The sequence below is a fragment of the Carassius gibelio genome, chromosome A14 (genome assembly GCF_023724105.1).
Source record: "Carassius gibelio isolate Cgi1373 ecotype wild population from Czech Republic chromosome A14, carGib1.2-hapl.c, whole genome shotgun sequence".
Taxonomy (NCBI): Eukaryota; Metazoa; Chordata; class Actinopteri; order Cypriniformes; family Cyprinidae; genus Carassius; species Carassius gibelio.
In genome coordinates this window covers 51,454-76,178 of record NC_068384.1, presented here as the reverse complement: position 1 = coordinate 76,178, position 24,725 = coordinate 51,454, and the positions used below count along the sequence as shown (strand labels likewise).

Sequence of the window (24,725 nt, the reverse complement as noted above, 5' to 3'; positions counted from 1 at the left end):
TCAACCGCTTTATTGAATCGAACTGTCCGAAAGAAGTACTGGTGATCCGAGAACCAATGCAACCGGTTCTTGATTCGTGAACGAGTCATTATCTGGTCGGTGTTCATCTTCAGTTCTCTCATCACAGCAGTTCACTCAGTGTACTGTTTGAGTAAATGAATTACTCTGGGATATTTGATTGTTTTAACTCAGAGGGAGTGTCTGCCACATAAAAAAAGTTAACAGCTTAAGTCATTTGTGGATTAATGTGTATTGGAGACGCGAACCGTTTAAAACGATTCAGTTCGATTTGGTGAACTGGTTCAAAAAGATCCGGTTACATCGAATGATTCGTTCATGAACCGGATATCACAAACTGCTGTGCTGTGAACCCGCTCACAACAGACACGGAAGAAAAGACAATGCTGAATAAAGTCGTTGTTTTTGCTATTTTTGGACAAAAATGTATTTTCGATGCTTAAAAAAAATTCTAGCTGACCCTCTGGTGTCACATCGACTACTTTGATGATTTTTTCTTGCCTTTCTGGACATGGACAGTAGACCTTACACACAGCTTCAATGGAGGGACTGAGAGCTCTCGGACTAAATTATCTTAAACTGTGTTCAGAAGATAAACGGAGGTCTTACGGGTTTGGAACAACACGAGTGTAAGTTATTAATGACATAATTTTGCTATTTGGGCAAACTATCCATTTAATATTAAATTAATAATTGGTAAAAAGTAAAAGTAGTAAGCTTTGCACATGAAACAAAGACCGCATTTTACAGAAAAGACTGCACAAAAGCTTCCTGCTTTGGCAATGGGCTTTACTTCTGCAGTAGTAGTAAACACATTGGCTTTTGATTTTTTTTTTTTTACCACAATTTATTCATTCTTAGTCCAGGTAAAATACTGTTGTCTGCATAACCATGTTTTGACATTTGTCACCATCACAGGATGTGCAGACATAAAAGTCATTGAGGCAAGAAAACCAGCCGATCAGTGCGAGTCGGGTCTCTCTTCGAGAGATCAAAACTCAGCTTGTCATCTTGGCTAGTATTCATTTACAGGTGAGTCTGTTGTCGGACAGCAGAGAAGGAATAGTAAAATGTTACAATGTATTTTCAAAGTTTGATTGGCAGTTCTTAAAAGCAGGAAAAATCCAAAGGATCTCTGTTATTTTAACAGGAAAATAAACAAAAAATATCATTTACATGTAATGTGTCAATTCTGCATGTGTACATATGACTTTCGTGCTCTCTGCTTTCACCAAAGTGATGAGTCGTGCGCCTTTACACTAAAGTTTATGGTACATCAAATACAGGTGTGCTGTGCATCCATTGAGATGAACTGAAAATAGCATCGATCCTGAAACTCTGAAGCGCTCAGTCTGTGTGTTCGGCAAGTGAAAATATATTTGTGATAAACCTATACTTGGCCTTCAACTTACACACTGACGAGTAAAATCTGAGAGTTTATTAGCCCATTGGCTAATATTACATATCAGTTAGTCGCCCAGAGTGAAGATTAGCAAGTGATTTACTCACAATGTAGAGGGTTGTTCAAATGAAAAGCCCCCAATGTTTATGATGGATGGATGTGGATAGAGGTACTTTCTTCATCTTCATACTTCTTGGTTTGCCATTTATAAAGCTCCTTTCCTTTAATTTGTCACCCTTTTGTATGTGTAAACATGTTAAATGAATATAATTGCATAATATTGTAGTATTTCTCTTTTTAATTAAATATTTAACTTTTTACAGTATGGACGAGGGAGAGCATCAACAACATGGAGGTGAAAAAAATGGGTGTTTGGCATGCTAGGTGTGAGGGATAAATGCAGACACCCAATCTTGCGGCTTGTGAAAAGAAGATCAAGACCTCACCTCATCCCCATAGTTGCAAAACGTGCATCCAAGGAACTAACATTATTCCCGATGAGTGGAGAGCCTACCGGACGGCTTCGGCCAATATGGGCTACAAACATTTTACAGTGAACCATTCCTAGTGGTTTGTAGACCCACACAGTGGAGCTCACTCACAACACATGGAAAGAGCTTGGTTGACATACAAAACAAGTGTATGGAGACTAAGAGAGAATAGGACAGAGAACATGCTGAAACATCAACTCTCTCTCATAGAGTGGACTCGTTGGCTTGGTGAAAAAAATTAACGGGGGACACTTGGGTGCCTAATAAAAGATATTCACCATCAATTTCCTGTTAAGAGAACAACACACTGAACATTTGATTGTAAAATACCTGTTAACTTGTCCCATTGATTTAAGGTGCACTGATATTTAAAAGCTTTGTTAAATAAAATGTGTATTTTGCCTTTTTAATTTCTGTGTTTTAAGTGCTGGGTAATGTGTATCTTGAAGTAATCATCTTGGATATACTGTTGCAAAATAAGAATCTCCTTGGTAGATGTTAATTGAGATTATTTAGATAATGACTTCACATTACTACACATTACTAAATCATTAACAGCTCATAGACTAACATGAATTCATGACTTGTTGATGTATCATTATGTCATGACTTTACTGGGGGGGGGGGGCACATTATTACTAACTCATCATTAATTACTGATAAAGTAACATGAATTCATGACCTGTTGATGTATCATTATGTCATGACTTTACTTGGGAGGGCACATTATTACTAACTCATCATTAATTACTGATAAAGTAACATGAATTCATGACTTGTTGATGTATCATTATGTCATGACTTTACTTGGGAGGGCACATTATTACTAACTCATCATTAATTACTGATAAAGTAACATGAATTCATGACTTGTTGATGTATCATTATGTCATGACTTGTCTTGGTGTGGCACATCTTTAAAAAGTTATCAATTACACATGTTCTATCCATATTCAGCTCATCTAAGTCAGGAATTTGGTCCTTTTCGGTGGTTTGTAAATAAGTTGAAGAGCAGAGGTCCTGTGGCTGCAGTTGGATGGAGAAGGAACTGAACGGTAGGAGGAAAGTTGATAATTTGAAGTGCAGATAGTGGCCCAAAAGAAGAGCCAGACAAACGTCTGATATAAAGACAGTAAACCAATCCATAACATAACAAAAGTGATAATCAGCATCTCTAAGCTAACTGATTTTAATTTGGAAAATTGCGTCTCCTTAATGTTATTGTAGGACAGCAGCAGTGGCATCACTCAAAACCGAATGATCAAATTGTTTTTAATTATAAATGCATCATTGTGCGTTGGTTGAGTTAGGTTAAACGTAAATATTGCAATAAATCCACTGTCTTTCACTGATGTTTGTGACAGAGCTGGTGGCAAATGTATAAATTGTACCATTTTCATACATCTTGCTTCTAGAACATGTGTGGTTTAGTTTTTCTCAAAGTGTTAATTAATACATTAACTATCATGCAGGAACTAACATGTAATTAAGGTAGTGTTATTCATGCAGTATTTCATATGACTCATGTCAGAGTTAAGTTAGTTCTTCATTAGCTCTTGATTAATACATGTCTTAACTCATCATTAGTTCATAGTCAAGTTATTATTAATTCAGGTATTAGTAAATGATGATTCATGTACTGTTATTGTAAAGTGTTACCGACTATGCAGTATGTACCGGGAAGAGACATGATTAGTTCATCTTCAGAAGACTCAAGAGGTTAACTAATCAATTCTGTTTCCAGTACAGACTGCATGGCTTCAGTTAATGGGGATGTGATGTGACAAAAGAACAAACACCTCAGCTCAGGAGGTGAGAGAAACGAACAGACTACATAATCTGAAACAAGTCATTCATTGTTTCGGTTTCTCATAATTTGGCCATGGTTGCATTATAGATTTTTTTCTTATTCGAAACATTGTGGAATTGGATGTGTTGTGGATTTTATTCTATTAACATGTAAGATTGTAATTATACTCTGCTTAAGTGTACAAAAATGGCTTGAAAAGAGTCAAACATCTGAGTCAGTAAAATGATCTGACCTTCCCATCACTATAATATTGTACACAATCTCACAATGTGAAGCGTCTGTGTCACATGCTGTTGTGAATGATTAAGCGAAGCATCTTCTCATTGAATAAGAACAAACAGTCTCATGAATAATTATGTATTATGTGAATAAATTCTAGTCCTTTGCAACGTCACAAACTCTGATGTCAACACAATGTTAATTTTAAACCCAGAAGATGAAAATACAGCAAAAAAAAAAAAAAAAATCTCAAACAGTTCAAATTAATGGACGATAACATTGTCTTTTGTAGTATGTGCAACACAAACAGCTCTGCTAACATCTCAGAAAAAAAAATGCGTTTCGTGACCTGGCCTAAAAGATGAAAGCTCAGTATTCTACAAGCAGCACTCATGAATTAGCAGTTTCATTTAGAAGCATTTACTGTTACATTTTTCTGTTATGTTGAGAACTGTTAAGCTAAAAATGCAGGTTAGATTGTTGGAATGCCGAATTAAAATAACTGGAAGATTTCTACATTCGATTCAGAATAGTCAATAATGGTATCAGTAGGCAAGTATGTTTCTTGATTCTGGCTTGGTAGGAGAGTCTAATTGTAAATAATTTCCTGCCAAACGTGTTGCTGTAATACATTTCAGAGTGTGAACTGCTTCTATAGATTTAGCCCATATGTGGTAAAAATAAATATTTTTTGAAATTGTTGAAAATGTAAAATAATCATTTATTAATTATAATTTGTGTTATTTTTAAAACAGTTTTAAAAATGGCCATCCCATATTTTGATAGTAAAAAGAAAAAAATATATATTTCAATGCCTTTGCATCCACTCAAAACTTTTCTGATGGAAATAACGTGTGGTGGAAGGAAAACACAAAGTTTCTTGGGTGAACGGAACAGTATTTAATTTTTGGGGCAAAGAAAGACAAATTTTGAAGAGCTTTTGTGAGCAGATGTTAAATATCTCAGAGAAACACAATACTTGGTAACAATTTATTTATTTATTTATTTATTTTGTGAAAGAATGCAGAAGTTTTGTGAGTGAATGCAAAAACATTTAAATAAAATATATACTCCCTCCCTGTCTCTTTTCTTTTTCTTTTTTTTCTTTTCTTTTTATGAGCATGGCCCCTTGGGTGATCATTAATGTACTGCATTTTAAAACCCATCATTCAAATGTATTATAACAAACAGTAGTATTTACCTTGCGTGTAGCTTTTAATAAACAACAGCTGGACTCAAAACAAATTGGAGAGATTCACTGAATTGTCTAATGTTGATTTAACGGTGATTGATTAAAGCTATAGATACTATCATAAGATTCAAACATTAATTTCATCCACACATTGAAGGGTGGGTACACATACAATTTGTGAAGCCAAAGAATGAAATTAACAAAATTGTTTATCTAGTTTATCTAGCAGTAGTTTATCACTAAGATGAAATCAGACTTGAATCTTATGAAATGAGAGTTTCCAGGGCTGTTTCAACAGAGGTGATTTCAGGGCAGAATTAAAGTAGGCAAAAATGTCTTTAGAAGTTAAATAAAAAGGGTGAATTGGTTTGAGAGAACCGATAAGGTGTGCTTGAAATGAGAGAAACTTCCGAAGCAGATAAAGAGAGAGAGTGAGAGAAGGTCATGTGGTTATAGATTTTAGATTTAGGTTATTCGATTTTCAACAGTTCAAGGAGTTTAGGTGAACGACCCACGGCCGTGTTGATTCCCAGAGTGATTCCTGTGATGCAGAGACCCGAGATTCGCTCAATCCTTCTGTGCAAAGCAGAGGAGCCCAGTGAAAACGCTCGCCCTCTGTTCAGAGCTAGTGGGGTGTAGCTCTAAAAGAAACCAGCCACCTTCCAAACAACCCAAGAAAATTAGATTGAGCAGGAAAGGATTTGGAAAAAAGACAGAAATTTAAAGAGTAGAGAGATTGTTTTCCCACCAGCCTCCCCTTAAGATGCAGAAATTCTGGGAAAATCAAGCAGTGGGTTGGCTTGGGAGGGTGCAGCTCTGCTCACCCGCACGCCATTGTTGTCTGTTTACAAGATTCAACCAAAATCCCTCTCAAATCCCCAATTTTACACAGAGCCATGGCATGTTTATTGCTGATTTTAAAACTATCACGGCAAGTCAGCAGATATAAACTCACTCCAAAATGATGTGCTTGCCCATTCCTGATCTGGAAGTGTGTTTCCTGTCCTCTATGAGGTTTTGTTTGTTTGTTGAAGGAGGACAGGAGTACACCTCTTGGAAGGGAGAAAGACAGGTCTGAAGTAGATCCATAATATTTGGAAGTAGAGATTTTCTGGTTTAATAAGAATAAGGTTGCCACCTGCCCCATCTTATCCAGCTCACAATTTAAAAACATGTTTGACTTTCTCTAATCCCAACAGCAGCTGGCAGCTTTTACAAGCATCGTCATATTAAACTCACCAGTCAAGAACCGCTAACTTAAACGTGGCTATCGTATTGTAAATCTGTGAAGGCACAGATTATATTGATCCAGTCATTGGTGATTGGATTATGTTTGCTAATTGTTAACATTTAGTGACTGCCAGGGGCCTTTTTTATTTTTTTGACATTGACCTTAAGGGCACCTTATGACTGAAAAAGTATACTGTATGCTAATTGTAAGCCTGACAAAAATATGTTTAATGCATTACCCTTGCAGGCATGAAAAATATATGCAGAAATATTGTTAAATTATGCAGGAAAAATCACCCCAACTGATTTTCTTTGTCTTATTGTGTTAGATAGAGCATAAAATATATAATATTAATATAAGATAAGCCAATTCATTGTTCCTCTTTGGCCTTCAGGACTTTTCTGTTCAGATGCATGCATGCATCATCACACGTTTAACTGAAATTTGTTCGCACCAAAAAAAGTTTGGATTTACTAATCTGAAGTGTTACACCTCAGAGATGTAGATAGAGATCAATGTCTTGCGTGTCATTTGTCTGGTGGCTTCCCTCTTGTCTTGAGCTGTTACCCACCAGCACAGCCATCCTTCACATCTCATGTGTTTATCATGATCCGACCAACCATCTGTCCCTGAGCTACTCTTGACGAGACAGATGGAGAGAATAAGAGACATGTAAATGTCACAAGACCAAAGAGCATTTCACTAGAGTCTGACAGATGTAGAAATTTAAATGATAAAAATGATATAGCCACACATTTGAGAATTTGAATAGGTCAGCAAGACTGATTACTTCCTTAAATCACTCTGATTATGAAAAGATTTGTTAGCTACACATTTGTCTCATTGACTAACCTTGTTATCCGAGACAGCGTGTGAAAGATTTGGGTTTGACAGTATCTATCTTTTCCTCATATGCTGTTTGGCCTTCCAAAAGAGCATGATATCCACTTCGTCGTGCCTAGAGCTGATCCGTGCTGGTCACTGAGGGAATACATCCCCATGGACAAAGAGTCATCGCATGTGGTTGCCACAACCCCCGGATGCTCCTTCGTCCAATCCGCCAGCCGTTCCTCGCTATAGCCGCTGGCTGCCGCTCACTCAAGCCATGGGCTGGTCCTTACTTAAGCCCCCAGCTGTTCCTCACTCAAGCCGCTGGCCATTCCTCACTCTTTGCAAGGACAGTCTGGTGCTTCTGGCTCACAGTATGTAAGTAGGTTTACATGTGTAAAGGATTTGCCACTGATGATTCAAACACGAGTTTTGAGCAGTGTAGAGTAGCACTTGTTGTTTGTCATTTCTCCAATCACAAATGTAGAGATGGTTTTATGTTTACACTGCGTAATATGCAACACAATGCGTAAAAACACGGTATAAGTCATTATAATTAGTAATTATGTTCCCACTGGATGTAACAACTGCCACGTTTGTGGTCACCCTGTGCTCTGTGTGGGTCCTAATGCCCCAGTGTAGTGATGGGGACACTGACAAAAAGCATCTATTATATGTTAAACCGAGGTCCTGACTCTCTGTGGTCATTCAATTTCCCAGGATGTCCTTCGGAAAAGAGTAAGGGTGTGACCCCAGAATCCTGGCCAAATTTGCCTATTGGCCTTTGATCATCATGACCTCCTAACAATCCCCATACAGTGATTGGCTTCATCACTCTGTCTCCTCTTCACCAATAAGCTGGTGTGTGGTGAGCATTCTGGCGCAATATGGCTGCCGTCGCATCATCCAGGTGGGTGATGCAATGCTGCACACTGGTGATTGATGAGGAGAAACCCCCTTCTATGTAAAGCACTTTGAGTGCCCAGAAAAGTGCTTTATAAATGTAAGAAATGAAAAATAATAAGGAATTATTTTCAGACTGATGAGCATTGTAAAAATACTCACCTTTCAGAAGGCAGGGCACAGAGGAGAAACAATAATGTACATTATTTGAAAAACAATGTGTTTTTTAACCTTAAACCACATAAACACATTTCATTACACCAAATACACAAAATAATGTTCTTTTTAACAACATCATATGACCCCTTTAAAGAAGTGAGCAGAGTAGTATTCCATTATGCGATAGTAAGCTACAGAGAGTAAGGCATTTATTGAAAAATATGGCTTTAAAGCAGAGCAAGAGATTGAATAAATCATGATCTCATTTCGGCCTCATTACAGCTTGTTGAATTTTATGACAATCCACTTTATATAGTCTATGAAGTCTGAACTCTGAAGGTGAGCACAACTGCCCTTACCATAAATCAGCTGAACGTTTTTTGCGGAGCAGCCCAAACTGCTTGTCTGAGTTATATGGGCTTTTGATGCAGTGTGAAGGTTCTTTGGTAATGCAAACATTCTTATTGCTGCGTTGGTTTGTTTGGAATTAGGTTTGGAGAGTTTGAGTTTAAAGTTGTTTATCCAGTATAATTGTATATCATGCTGCGAAATGTCTGGTCTTAATGCCATATAAATGTTACTCGTTCTGTATAAAGTTGCTTTATGCAGTGTAAAGTTTACAGAATTCTACAAGTATGTTGTGTAAACTTTCTTTCTTTGTCTAGTGTAAAGATTATTTTAATACAATACAATATGTTCCATGCAAAGTTCATGCAGTAACATTTCTTTGTGTAATGTGAAGATTCTTTATTTATTATTTATTATATATTTAATTGTATGCCAGGCTGTTTGAATATGTGTCTTCATGCCCTGTAAAGCATCCTCATTCTGTGTAAAGTTCCTTTATGCGCTGAAAAGTTTGTTTGCGGAGTTCTACAAGTTTGCTGTGCATTGTAAAGGTTGTTTTTGTAAAGATTATTTGCATGCTATTTAAAAATTCCTCTTAAAGTACCTAAGTGCCCATTTGAAGTTTTTTTATTTTTATTTTTTTTATTTAATGCAGTTAGAATGTTCATCATGCATGAAAAGGCCCTTTGTGCTTTTTTCTTAGTGCAATGTAAAGGATATTTTAATTAATTAATTTTAACTTTTAATTAGGAAACATGCTAAGTTCACATATTACTCTGTGTGATTTCACCCACTTCCAATTTACCCAGTAGGATTTTGACACCTTGGGTCGACAGTTGGTGGAAGACACAAAGTATTGCAGCCACGGAAGCCAGCAAACAAACTGGTTCAGAGATCGTTCAAGCCAGATGACCTGATGCATGATAAACACGGACAAATCAGCTTATCAACTTACAGTGTAAGGCTTGTTGCCTTTCATTGTAAATTGCGCTTGTTCCTGTTGCGTGTCCGCAATCTGGCAACCCACATGAGCGACGAGTGTCTAATATTTTGAATTTGGACTGCCGAAACCATTTCAGCCGCTAGCTATCAATATTACATACTCCATCTTTAAGGATGTGCTTGTCACTCAGATGAGTTTATGGAGTCCTTTGAGTGTGCAGCACTGGTCTGGACTCCAAACACAACTCTGGAGATGGAGGTGAACTCTTGAAGAGGTTTTAGGCTGAACTTCAAACCGTTCCTCATACCTGATTTATTTTCTGATTTAGTTCTCAGTCTGTCTCTATCTTTCCCTCTTTCACTCCCTTTTCTCTACTGCTAGTAACTGGCCATTCAGTCATTACCCTCGGCTGTTTTCTGATAGAGGGCTGGGGCCAGGGAATAAAGTAGGCCTGTAACGAACAGTTGAAAGTCTCCAATCAGTTATAGCCTGTGAAAGCCTCGGTAACTTCCTGTTCATAATATAAGCTTTCTGATTAACTCTCCCTCTCTTTTGTGGCAGGTCCATAAACACACCCCCTTGGTTTCATATTGCTATTGATCTTTGGCTGCCCCTTATTTATAGACTGATGAATGTATCATTTGTTTTCTCTGCTATAGAAAGGAAACTCAACCTATTAGTTTCTCAACGTCTTCCTCATATTTATCCTTTACGGTCTGCCTCCTCTTTCCTTTTCATGGTCGACTGGCTAGGCAGCTTATTAAGGTTATACAGATGAATAAAAAAGATGGATGAATAGGTGTAAAGCGAAACAAACATTTTAAATCTAATCACACATTCTTTGACATATTAGATACTGAAAATTCTATAGCTGGATGAATAGATAAAATATGGTTCATCCAATGCAGCAGCGAGTTCAACCTGCAATAATCCCTCATAATTCCCAGAATGCTACAAATCTAACTACTATCATTTTGCGCAAAACTGTAGTATCACCATTAATAAATATAACATGGAAAAGACTCCTTTATAACATTGAATTTAATTCTGTCCTTTATTCATATTCAGTTTTATTTTGATTTTATTTTTTTAACCATTTTTTTCACAGTGTAACAACTATATAGAACTGTATTTTGTAATAACTATATTTTCCTCATGCAGAGAGAGGAATCTATGCAGCGTGTGCAGAATAGACATCATTGCTTTTCAAGTAATTTGAGTGTTACAATTGCAGAATTCAGACTCGTCATTGTTTCTTTCAGTTCACCGTAAGTACAAGCTGTCTATCCTGTGCAAACCTAGCAAGCAATAGTCTTTCTCTCTGCAATCTAATGTTTACATTTTAAAGACCTGATAAAAGAAGATAAACACCCTCCTTCTCTCACACACACAAACAAGTTTGCACACCATACACACACCCTTTAGAGGAATGTCTGATAGTGACAGGAAATGAATTATTAAAACGAGACGCAGGTGCCGGATGCAGCCTCCATTTTGGGCGACTCACGACATGATTTATTTAAAGGACTGTTGCTTCAAAGTCAGTTTAAAGTTTGTCTTTCCTCGCCATTTCTCTTTAATGGGATACCCCTCATCTCAATCACTGATTTCCCATTGTCTTTCTCTCTGCCTTATCTATCTTGTTCTATTGCTATTTCATTCATTCTATACTCTTTCTCAGAAACAAGCCAACATTTGCAATCTGAATTTGCACTTCTCTGCTATCGCAGTTTGAGAGGATGACTCCTGCTGGATGGCTAGAGTGTTTGTTCAATATTGCAGATTTCACATGATACCCCTCAATACATGGATATAAATAAACATCACGCTGGTTTCGATCAGGCCCGCTTGTAGGACGCACCACCCGTTACCCTGAAACAGACCTTTCCTCAGGCTTTCTGCATGAATTGCTCACTTTATCCCTCATAGTTTTCATTTTGGGACAAGAAGAAGTACTTTTCACACAGCAGCGCTCGCTCAAAAAGCTCCAATTTGTCGGATCAGGAACAAGGTTTTTGCTCCCCTCCAATTTGGGCTTGATAGCAGGTGAGCTTGTTTCATTTCAAAGCAGTTTCTCACAATTGTTGGACACATTCAGTGCTGAATCAGCCATTTTGTTAACCTCCCACTCACAGTGTATGTCCTCTGTTTTTCCTGTTTTCAGATTTAACCCTCTATTGTGAGTGTTAAAGTTTGATACACTTATACCATAATTTGGGTTTTAATTGGAAAAGTGAATGGAAGAGCTGCTGTATATTATTATAAGTGTCATTTGACTTTTCAAATACTTGACAAATACTAAATAACTAGTATTCTTGCTACCAAGTAACTCATGGATGGATGTGTCATTTGAGGCTCAGACTAATTGAAAATCTTCTGTCCATTATTAACCATTCTATTTCCATTTTATGTGCATTGTGTGTTTGCAAAGTGAATAAAATTGTGGGTTAACTGTTCCACCTTTGGTTGACTTCGGAAGAGCACAGGTCACACTTCTCACACACAGCTGTTCCTCTTTCCTTCTCTCTCTTTCCATCTTTGTCTCTCTGAAGAATGGCCAATAGAAGATTTCTTAACGAGTAGCGGGATTGAATAATTGCAGCCCTTAGATGTTTTCTTGATGAGATCCTTGCAGCTCATGATGGGCCACGCAGCTCTTCTGACGATTCCCGAAGAAAGGAACAGAAGAAAGATACAGAAGTGTGAAGCTCTGTGATCAAAGGAATGAAAAAGCTCCCTTTCATTTCACTCTCTGTCTAAAGCTATTTGAATCCTTCATGTTCAGCCGCACTGTACAGATAATAAGGAAGCAGACTGGAATGGAGGGCGGGAAGAACAGTGGGAGTTTTCATACTAATTTATAACCTTCCCTCTGACCCACATTCATTGGGTCCCAGTGACCATGTTGAGTAAGCGACAGTTCTTGGAAGGACACCTTGCTATTGGACACTCTACAGGTCATCACAGTTTTATGGATCCGGTGACTTAGGAACCTCTCATTCCACGTGAGAATATTGCCTTCATTAGCAGGAGGAGCAACTCTGGGATAAGATATATCAAACAATACGCAGAACGAGGTGAACAGAGAAAAACTCCTAATGATCCTTGGAGGATAGACTGGGACACTCAGGGGGAGAGACAACCCCCCTATTCTGTCTGCTTTATATGCTTATAAAATGTTGATCAGAGTGTTTAAATATATTATCTACCCAAAGGCATTGCTCAGCTTTTCAAAGAGAGGCACTGCAAGCCACAAACCTTCACTGTGGGTGATGCGAGCGTCGAACGTGAAGTGAATGTCTGATGGTTTGTAGTCATCTGACACCTTTGTTCCTCTACTTTGCAAGAGCACAAATTGAAAACATTTCTCACAAGAGTCTCTGAAGTTCTGGTTTTACATTAAGAGCAAGTTCATATTTGCAGACTGACAGACCCTGGAGCATTTTAGGGTGAGGTCCTCTCGTAATCAAAAGAAATCTAGGGACATTTGAACTAGCTGCCTTCCAGCACTGTGTCCACATCTCTCGGAGTGTAACCTAGAATACAAACCATCCAAACTTGAGCTCAATGCATCTTATAAACAAGTTTGAGTTTTTAGGTTGTCTGTAAAAAAAAAAGTGCACTGCTGTGTAGATGCTAGGGTTTCTTGGGCAGGGGTGTCCAGTCCTGCTCCTCAAGGCTACTGTCCTGCAGAGTTACGCTACAACCCCAATTATACACAGCTGAACAAGCAAATCAAGGTCTTACTTTTAGAAACTTCCAGGCAGGTGAGTTGAAGCAAGTTGGAGCTAAACTCTGTTACAGGACCAATGTTCGGACACCCCTGTTCTAGGGTGTTGCTAGAACCCTTAGCATAGCACACGGCTAAAATCCTGATGCCTCGGTGCTAGGTTGTTGTAAATGTTTGCCTGGTTTTGCAATTAAATCTATGGTCAATTTTCTATCAATTTACTGTCCACTAGACAAAAAACCAAACACTTAAAAATGTCTTTGTACACCTCATTCATGTCAGTAGCATAAAGAATACAAGGAAAGTTAATATTGTTTAAGATAACTGTTAGCATGAGGAAAATTAGTTTAATCTTGCCTTTAGCATGACAAATAATAGGATGGAAAACAGTATGCTACTGTGAGTTACTGTGAGAACCAGTTGGCTTACAATTGTCATAAGAAAACAATACTATGCTAACACTTACTTTGAGAAACAGTAGGCTTACCATTGTCATAAGGAAACAGTGATACTTGGTTTAGCAAACAAAACTGATATGAGTTGCTGTCTACTGAAAATAAGCTAAAATTATTTAAATAAAATGTAGATGTAAATGAGGTATGACTGGTGTCCATCAACGGCTAAATGATAGCATAATCTTTTAAACATATAGCTACAAACAAGCTTAAAGAAACATATTAAAACAACCACAATTCTTGTCTGCCTGCAATTACTATTAAGCACAAACTATTGTAGATTTGTGAGAACTGAGACGGTGCATGTGACATGGTTAACCAGCAGGGGCACTTGCAGCAAGTGTCAGGGAGTTCATCCTGTCCCTACTGAGCCCAAAGCTCCTGCTGCTACATCTGCACAGTCTCGCTCTCACTGAGATGGCTTCGATCAAAAACAAATCCCTGAAACACTTTACACCTCTTGTCGTTTGTTATTATTTTTCTCGCTCTCATTCTCCTCGCTCTCTTGCTAAGAAAGGTTAGCTTAGCTAGTCGGCAGCACTTTGTGTTTTGGTTCCTGGTGTGCTGTAGTTTTTTTTTCTCAGCAGGCTGTTAAACTAGCTTAGCAAGTGAGACTGTCTTGATCATTCATCTTGAAAGACTTTTTTTTTTTTTTTTTAAACAAACCTCATGTTGATTCCAACTAACGCTTTTAAGTGTGATGTTTCAGGTCTTACATTAGCATGCTAGCATTGAGGCTCAGGATTGTCCCAAATTGACTAGTAGGTGAGTTGAATGACTGGTTGACTAATTGGTCTTCCCCTTACGAAAATTTACTTTGGTTTTAATATAGTAAAAGTGTGGTAACCTTGTTTTTTGTTGTTAGTTAAATTTAATGTAGTAGAACCATGGTTAATTTGTGTTGAACCATGGTTTAACCATAGTAACCATTATTTTTATAGTTTTATTTGAAATAAAATCATATGTTATTTGTCTCACTTTGCACGTTTTTTTACATTTGAACTTTTAACATGACTTAGATAAGCAGGACACAATGGTTTTGTTTTTACAATTTTATGTGCAGTTGCATTATTTAAAGGGGAAAAATCCACCTCATAATAAATGAGTCAATAGTTAGATGACTAGTCAAATTTACAAGCAGCTTCCAGACTGAGGCCTAAGTCATTGCAGTTGTGGTTTTCCTAAAGGAGTTCCGTCTCCTGTGTGTGCAGATGCAGGGCACTCTAGAGCTCTTCTTCATCATGTTTGAGCTCTGTCTTCCTATATTAGAGTCTTGAATCAGCAGCCTTTAATGGGTCACATCACCGGCTTTACATTTCAGATGTTATTGCTGACTCGCTTTGCATTCTAGCCTCAGGCACAAACCAAGATCTGAATAAAACATACATTGATCTACTAAAAAAAAAAAAAAAAAAAAAAAAATATATATATATATATATATATATATATATATATGTGTGTGTGTGTGTGTGTGTGTGTGTGTGTGTGTGTGTGTGTATATATATATATATATATATATATATATATATATATATATATAATAGATGTAGGAAGTGGATAAAAAACATGATTCAATTTGAAAAAGAGGTCATTATTTATCAGATTAACCATGAAATAAAAGAAGAGAAGAAGGAACATAAAATGTGCTTTTAAAGGGATATACACAATGAAAATGAAATAAGAAGTCTGTTATCATTTACAGGTTCATCTCAATAATAGCTTTTTGAAGATGCTGAGTTGATTTTCCAGCAGGATTTGGCACCTGCCTGCACTGCCAAAAGCAGTGGTTAAATGACCATGGTGTTGGTGTGCTTGACTGGCCAGCAAACTCACCAGATCTGAACCCCAGAGAGAATCCATGGGGTATTGTCAAGAAGAAAACCTGCCACAAACTGATCACCTCCATGCCACGCCGAATTGAGCATGTACATGTACAGTAAATTAAAACATTTTTAAGAAGACTAACAATGCACTTAAAATTGTTTTTTTTTTTTTTTGTCTTATGAAGTATTCTAATTTGTTGAGATATTGAATTGGTGGGTTTTTGTTAATTGTGAGCCAAAATCATCACAATGAAAAGAACCAAAGACTTAAACTACTTCAGTCTGTGTGCATTTAATTTTATTCAACACACAAGATTCACAATTTGAGTTCAATTACTGAAATAAATGAACTTTTCCACAGCATTCTCATTTATTGAGAAGCACCTGGACTTAACCTCATGTCTTTCCCAAACCATACGACTTTCTTCTGCAGAAGACAGAAAACACTTTGAAAAAGGATGCAAAAGCATGATAACAGTAGTCCATGTGCACTATTTTTAGCTGTTAGCATTCATGCTAATAAGCAGAACTCAGTTAGAACCAAATCAGTCCGATTCACAAACAAGTCTTTTACCCTAGCGCTGTGAACAGAATTGGCCAATTTATTTAAAAGGTCTGACTCAAAATTACAACTGGTTTATGAATCATTCACACAGTTTTGTGAACTCGATCAACGGATTCACTGAAAAGATCTGAAAACAGCTGGTTCAAGTATTGCCACAGTACATCTCTTATGAACGCCCAGGGAAATCTAGGCTGTATATGTCAAGTTTAACTTCAATTTAAATGTTGACCTTTTCCTTACTCAAACATTCTTCCAGAGTGCTTTTGTGTTGTTTTTATAGCAAAACAATTCTTTGAAGTTTCATTTTAGTTTTCCCATATTAGAAAGAAAGTCATATTGGTTTGGACCAACTTGGGGTCGTGTTGATGACACAAATGAAATTTTAGGTGAATTTTTACACCAATACATGCCAAATCTTTTACAGTGAGATTGAACATGGTGCCTGTTATCAGCTTAGGTATTCTCTTCATCTTCATGTTCCTGGAGCCTAGCCAGCCACATGAGGTCCCCTTTCCTGCCCTGCTTCCTCCAGAACCATTGTACCTGAAGATAGCATTTTTGTTTTAAATGTCAGTGATGGATTAGCCATCTGGTCAGGGGTCACTGGCAGCCATGTAGTTTGTAATGGCCTGAGTTGCGTGATTACCGGTGCCGATGAGCCGACTGAAAGATGGTTATGCCAGGAATCAATGAGCCTGTTAATACCATTTTGGCTCAAAGTGCCTTTTAAGAGATCCAGCTAATCGCAGCAGGCATTTTAATTGAGCAAGATATTAACGGTGGTGTAGCTCAGACAGAGATCTGAAAAAAGCATTAGTTCAAAGGTCTGTCTGTCCATGACTCTGTCCAGAAAGTGAGATTTTAGCTCTTTTTCTTCTCTTCTCTCATATCTCAAGCTTTCTAAAGGGTGAGCTTCAGTTCAGTTCTTCTCCTGAAATAGATCGGCATAAGTCTTTTTAGATGTAGGCGTTCTGCTAACATCAAACCTGGATGTAAACAAAGCAATATTAACTGCTTTTTTATTATTTACTCATTCTCCTCCTCACAATCACATAGACTGGGCCTTCCTTAGTCAGATCACCATACATCTTACATTAGTGAGCGATGTTTTCTTTTTCTCATCTAGGTATATTTTAAACCGTATACTGTATATTTGCTTTAGCAAATGCCCAAAAACAAACTTTGAAGTGAGTACCTATTTGTAGAAAGATTATGAGTACACTTTAGTCACAGTTCAGTATAAAAGTATGGGGTTTAGCAGAACAGCTCATTGCTGCCTGCAGCCTCTTTGCTTTGAGGTTCCCATTTCCTTTTTCCAAACTGCAGCAGTGACATCTAGTGGACAGGTGCAGAACTGTGAATGTTCAGGGCTGTGCTCTGAGACTAACTTCAGTGACTCATAAATCGATAGCTACTGCCGTGTCTGTTTCATAATGAAATTGGATGTAAATCTCAGAAGACAGAGAGGCATGATTCTAGATGACTCTTAATATAATCCGCTTCAGCAGGCTTATAATATAGATCCAGGCTTTTCAACCACTGGGGCTCCATAAGAGTGCAGCAGGGGTTTAGTAGAGAGATTAGTGGATTTGGGGAATTTTTATGACGTTTTTAATAACTATTTAAATAAGCAGTTATTGATAATGAAGTGTTACTGATCTTAAAGAAAGCTATTCAAAATCAGGGGTCTTTTAAGACCCCATGTTGCATATATATATACTGAATGCATGATCTAGATGCTGTCAGTAATGCTCAACAAGCTCAATCGAGTTATTCCTTAAATTATAAAACCTACTGAATACACTCACAAAATATACAGTACTCACATGAAGCCACACAGACTTTGACATCTTATTTCCAAAAGCTTCAATAGGAACATAGCGATGCTTCAGGCTTGATTTGTTTTATTTGTAATTGCAGCAGAATCTTCTTGGCGCTCACACTGGGTGCTCAGGTCTAGTTCCAGCAGGTGAGTGCAGGCCCAGTTAATAAAGCGCACGCTGCTCCCTGTGGAAATCAACCACAACCTGACCTACAAGAATGAGTCTGTTTCCTCTCCCTACCCACAATGTTTTATTCATGAGAACTTTTGCTAGATATAGTCTCTGATTTCCTTTTTCCCTCTGAGAGAAACAAGTCTTTCTTGTCAGAACATAGATGCCCAATCATTTCTCAGGTCCTGATGGACTGATCCCAGACCTGTCTCATGTCCTGCTGAGTGACGTGAGGTCAAAGAACAGTGATTTCATTAATAAAAGCTGTATTGCTTGTTGCTCCCAGGTTACATAAAGAATCGTTTCACTCAACAGATTACAGCTCATTTTAACGGTGCAATAACTTGCTTTCAAGGTTTCCTCTCAAGAGAAATATTGTTTTGCCTTTTTTGAGCTTGGCCGGTGTATTGCTATGTGAATTGTTACTTTTATATGGCAGGTTTATCAGAGCAGCCAATATCTCCAACATTTTAAGACATGGTTTAGTTTATTCTTGGACATACCTCAAGCCTGAAAACCCCATTTATACCTGGTTGTTACATCTTGGGTGATCTTACCAGTCAATTTAAGATAAGAAGGGGAAATTATAATTTTGTTCAATCCGAAAGTTTTTGTAATTTTAGAAGTTAATGCATTGCAAAAACACAAAGAGCTTTTAATGTATCTGTTGTGAACATCCAAAGGCATTCTTATTGGATATTGCTTGTGTTATGACATCAGGAAGGTCATTTTGCTCTCTTTCTCTCCATGTCTCTTTATTCATTCTGTTTTCCCTCTTTCACCCCATAACCTTACCCTGTCTTCACTTAGCCTTAAATGCCTCCAATCTATGATTCTGATTTAGTGGTCCATTAAAAAGTTTTACAGCACCTGGTGACATCATGGGCCAGTCGGATGTGTTAGGGAATATGAATCTCCTGGGCCTCGCAGAGAATCTAGTCTCCTCTCCAGGGAAGAAGAAGAATTCCCTTGTAACCGTTCCCTTGGCTGTGAGGTCTCAGCAGCTGTTCTGACACAACAGGAGACAAAAATCTCACTTAATTACTCTAATTAACACTTTTTCCCCTTAATGCATTTAATTAAATTGCTTCAGATTAATTTATCACAGCACTTTAATTTCGCTAGTGCTCCCAGCCCAAGCTTTTAAACACTAATAAGACGGTTTGGCAATGTTGAAGACTTTATAGTTTGTTGCTACCCCAAGCAGCAGCCAGAGTGGTCAAATGGGGGTGGGGTGGGGGTGTTACGAAAGCATTTATGTAATAATCACATTTTGTTGCTTTCCATCCTGAAATGAAGACGGACACAGTTTGTGTTTCATCCAGTTTTATTTTCTCACTGCAACTTATAACGTCCAACTGAAAGATATAACACCAACAAGTCAGAAAAAAAAAAACATACATAAACAGAATCACTGAGTTGAGGAGTTTCCACTCGCGGTCCAGGGGCACCTAGATCAGGCTGAAAGGTCAGCACCCATTCATACCACTGATGGCTCTTAAATTAGCTGAAACCAGATTACATAGCTCCGATCATGTAAACTGAAGTGTTGTGGTAAACTGTACAATCCACACAGCACCACTATTTACCATGCAATTACTTACACTGTAGAAATATGGAATTATGGTATTTATTGTTAATGTCACTCTTAGTATAGGCTACTTATATTAAATATTAGGTAATATAAAGGCAATAAGTCATTTTTATAGAGGTTGTTTTTGTTTTAATTCAGTTCACTTTTCATGATACACATGGCTGTGTAACACATTAGAAATACCACTGTTTTCTTTTCCTTCTTCCTCTTCTTCATTTTGTAATAATGAGCATGGCTTTTGCCTGATTCATGATCTAACTAATACTAACTCTGAAATCAAGAATTACAGTAGCATCCATTGGGGCAATTGCAGGTTTAATAGTTGTAATAATCTTTAACTGAAGTAAAATATTAATTCAATACTTAATGTAATATAAATTAATATTAAATAAGGCAGTTGTGTGTTCAAAAATTGTTGGGGATTCTGGAATCCTGTTTGTTTTGAACTTATATCTGGTGTTAATGCATATTTGATTTTTCTATCCAGGAATGGTATGCATTCATTGTATATTCATTGTGAAATATATATATATATATATATATATATATATATATATATATATATATATATATATATATATATATATATATATATATATATATATATATACACTGTTAGCAATTGATGTAATTTTTACAATAAATTTTACAACAACGCACTGTATTCATGTTTTTGTTGTAAATGCAAGTGCATTATGGGAAATTAACGGACAGTCCTGTAAAATTATTGTAACTACACTGTAGAAGCATTTTTTTACAGCAACCGCATAGCATTGTGGGATCGCTGCTGTTTGAATTTTGAAATTACGCGGCCAACGGACGGTACTTTTTGGAAGAAAGAACATGTCTCAGGTATGTAACATAAAATTTGTTTTATAAGTCTTTATATATTAATACTGGTGATCTGAGTGAGTGCTGATTGTTTCATTTGGTATAATTCAGTGGAATAGGGTGAAGTTAGTTAAAATCGCGTCTTCATACTCGATCCAGATTTACATCGCAAGAACTTTACCCAGAAACTATGGACTTTGAGCTGGAACTCGGTGTGCTTCCACCGCAGCTACCATGATCTAAATAAAGTTCTGGGTAAAAAAAATGCCCCTCAGAAAGTCCCTGCTCGCGAGGTACTTGTTCAAAGGTAACGTTACTGAACTTTCGGGAGTGGCAATGCAGCATTGTAGTTTCAACCACCATTTCTTTTGATAATTTTTAAAATATTACTGACTAAGGCTGAACGATTAATTGCATTTGCGATAATATCGCGATATGAGAAAATGCGATTTTCTAATCGCAACGTGCGCGATTTGAGGTGGGCACGTGACGCGAGCGAAAGAGCGGAGAACTCGGCTGCAACAACTTTTCATCCTGTCAGTTCATCTTTAACCTGTAGCGCAATGGCCTCTGCCTCGACGGAACAGTCAGTAACTGACACAGCTGCGACTTTAATCTCAAAGAGGAACAGCACGTCGGTGGTGTGGAACTATTTTGGTTTCAAAAAAGAAGATGCTGCACAGCTTCAGGTGTTATGCAGAGCATGCCGTGCTCCCGTTGCGACTTCTGTGTTCACACCAAACGCGAATAGAGCGTCAAATTCGCGTCTACCGCGTCTAGTTTGCCGCTTGACCATTTTGAGATCATTCGCTTCATTCGCGCGAGTAATTCGCTTCATTCGCGCGTGGAATTAACTTCACAGCAGACGCGAATTCGCGTCATGGGGGGGCTTCTGCCAGCTGAGTTCACGCAGCATTTTCAACCGCCATTTTTATTCGGATAATTTTCAAAATATTACTGTTACTGTGTCATGAAATATAGTTTTAAAAGTATTTCAGGCGAGAATGTAGTTGTTTTAAACTCAGATATGCGGTTTATTTATAATGACAGCGTCTGTTTAAAAAAATGTGTTTCGCCGATCTCGGAGATGAGCTCCACATGATCAGCAGGAGCTCCGTCATCATGTATCCGCCGAGAGCAGCCTCGGCTCGGCTAGACCTTCTGACATTTGCCGCTGACTCTGATGTCTCTTTAGTGGTTCAAGATAAAATATAATTCATTTGGGGTAAAATGAAACGTTTCTTATCAATTGGCCTTTATTCAATTTATCTATTAATATGTTTTTTTATATACATATATGTCCTTTTTATTCCTGTCTCTATAGAAATATGAACTTTTGTCATATAGCTCCGGTTGACTGCTCACTGACAACATCAGTCGTTCCTCCTTGTTGAATGAGTGGAGAAGGGTATTCCTGCACAACCGGACGGAGGCTGCAGGAACATACTGTTGAATGAGTGACTCCTAGCAGGCTCCTGATTGGTTAACGCGGCGCGAATTGACGCCAAAGTTGAAATTTTTCAACTCGGGCGGCAGACGCGAATTCGCGTCAAACGCTAAATGCACAAAAAGCACCTTTGCGCTTAACGCGCGTTTCGCGCGAAACGCCCTATTCTCAGCACGGTGACCAAGCCTGGATTCGTGGCATTGACATATACGCTTGATAAACGGAACAATATACCCTCCCGTACATACTTCAGTCAGACTGCCATACCGGAGCTGTACAAAAAGTGTAAAGAGAAAGTCGCCGCGGAGGTTAAAACGGTGGAGTTTTTTGCTAGCACTACAGATATGTGGTCAAGCCGCACAGCTGAGCCTTACCAGAGTACCTGTACCTGCCACAAGCGCTCCCTCAGAGCGTCTTTTTAGCACAGGAGGGAATATTGTGACTTGCACTCGCTCATCCTTGAAGCCAGCAAAAGTCAATATTCTGGTTTTCTTAGCAAAAAACCTGTGAGCCACTGAGAACAAAACTGTTGGATCATTATAGCTGGCAGTGCCATACTCGTACTGAACTTTAGTCTGTGTGGTGTGTTATTGTTGTGTACTTGATAAGTGAGGTTGATCTATTCCAAATTATAATATTCAAATAGTTTTTGTCTAATTTAAAAGTGCATTTCTCCATTTTTTTATTTATAACTTTATTTATTTTGATTTTACTAAATATTTTCAAAGCAAATGCTGTTGCAGTTGTGTGAAATGTTACTGACTTTGGAGCAGTAAGATAATTATTATTTTTAATTATTTTTTTCTTCAGACTGTAAATTTTGCACACAGTGTTTACAAAGTGCGCATACCTTTGTTTAAATTATTGAAATGCACAGTGGCAAAGCCATAGATGTTCCTGTAACGAGCAGTTCAATAAAAATGTCATTTATTTCAAGTCATACATGTTTTAATTTAATTATAACAAATAGGCCCAGCCTATGGGAAAGAACATTTCACACAAAATGCATCTAATATTGTGTTGGTCATATTTAAATAATTCATTACGTTTTGTTGGGGAAAAAAGAGGATAAAAAAAATATTTACAAAACAAATCGCATATTAAATCGCAATCGCAATATTGGGGAAAAAAATCGCAATTAGATTATTTTCCCAAATCGTTCAGCCTTATTACTGACATCGTGTCATGAAAGGTATAACGTTAGTGTTTTAACTATTTCAGGCGAGAATGTAGTTGTTTAAAACTCAAATATGCGGTTTATTTATAAAGACTGCGTCTATTAAAAAATGTGTTTCGCTGATGTCGGAGACGGTCAACTCCACGCGATCAGCGGGAGCTCAGGCATCATTAATCCGTCGGGAGCACTCTCAACTCGGGTAGACATCTGACATTTGCCGCTGGCTGTGATGTCTCTTTAGTGGTAAAGCATAAAATATAATTCGTTTTGGGTGAACCGAACAGGTAATCTTTGGTCTTTATTCAGTTAATCTTTTAATATGTTAAAATGAAAATAGGAGACAATAGGCTACTGTTTGGTATAATATTTTGTTTTATATAATGAAGGCCTAACGTTACACATTTCCCTGAACTTTATTTCTGCGGCTATTAATATGTTTAACGAATGAAAATGAGAACGAAAGGAGGCAGTGGTGTTTGATATCATATTTCGTCTTATTGAAATGAGGGGGGGTCGGTGGAAACGCGTCATAACTGTACCACGGTCATGAACGGTCAAGGCAGAAGGAAAAGACTGAGCGGGAACAGCTGTAGACCGTCCGCAGGATCAGCTGCACACTGGATGCTAGATGGAACATATGTTTGCTTGCTTTAAGCCCTGTTAATAATTGTCATATGGTTATATGTCAAAGAAGAAAGGAAAGGCTGTAATTCAACATAATCCTATTGCATCCTTAAAATGCCTAGTCTAAATTAGGAAAAACCATACCACAACTTATTCTCCCACCTGATAAAATTGGTACTTTTGCCCATCCTGCCAATACTGCCACTCATGCGTGTGTAGTGAAGGGTTCTAGTGCTCTTTTAGTTATCATATTGTGTATGCATTTCAGGAGAGGCACTAAGTGCAGACAAATGGATGATGTCTTTGGAAGGGACAACTGTGATGGGGCCCCACAACAACCTTCTGAATGGAGTGCAGCGACCTTCACTGTCTACATGTTTAACTAACAGTATCCTAAAGAGGCCTCAAACACTAAAGGTATGTTTAAACTGTTTGCACACTTATAAAGAAAATAGACTCTACGATATACTCTATGCATTGATGTCAAAAGACAGGTTTCCATCCAATTCCTTTGCACCTTTTAAGCGCATTCGTAGAAATTTGGCAAAGAAACCCTATAACTGGAGAGCATTTCCATCAGCTCTGTTATGTAAATTAGAAATGGACAGGAGAGTAGTCATGAAACGCTGTGGGATCAAAACTTAAGGGGCAACTTAAAACAGCCGATAGAGTTGCAACAAATGTGCATTTATGTTGCATTTATTAGCAAGTCAATCCACATAAAAAGTTTTATTCACATTAGAATATTTTGTGAATTTGAACCGTTTCCATTCAGGATTTTTTTGTTTGTTTTCAAAATGTTAAAATGTGCATTAAAAAGCTGGATGGAGACAAAGCTATTGCTATTAAGTGTCTAACATAGAGTTGGTATTGCCCTGCAAGACATTTATGTAAACACAGAGAAGTCTGACAGACAGCAGTTTAACATTACAATTTTCATT

General features: G+C 37.6%; 1 long non-coding RNA gene across 1 annotated transcript; it reads left to right on the top strand.

Annotated features, from left to right (window-relative positions):
• The first annotated feature begins 436 nt into the window (after positions 1-436).
• On the top strand, positions 437-2,238 carry LOC128027740 (uncharacterized). The gene is made up of 3 exons (XR_008186795.1): positions 437-647; positions 937-1,050; positions 1,744-2,238. It is a non-coding gene; the product is annotated as an uncharacterized LOC128027740 (long non-coding RNA).
• The last annotated feature ends 22,487 nt before the right edge of the window (positions 2,239-24,725 follow it).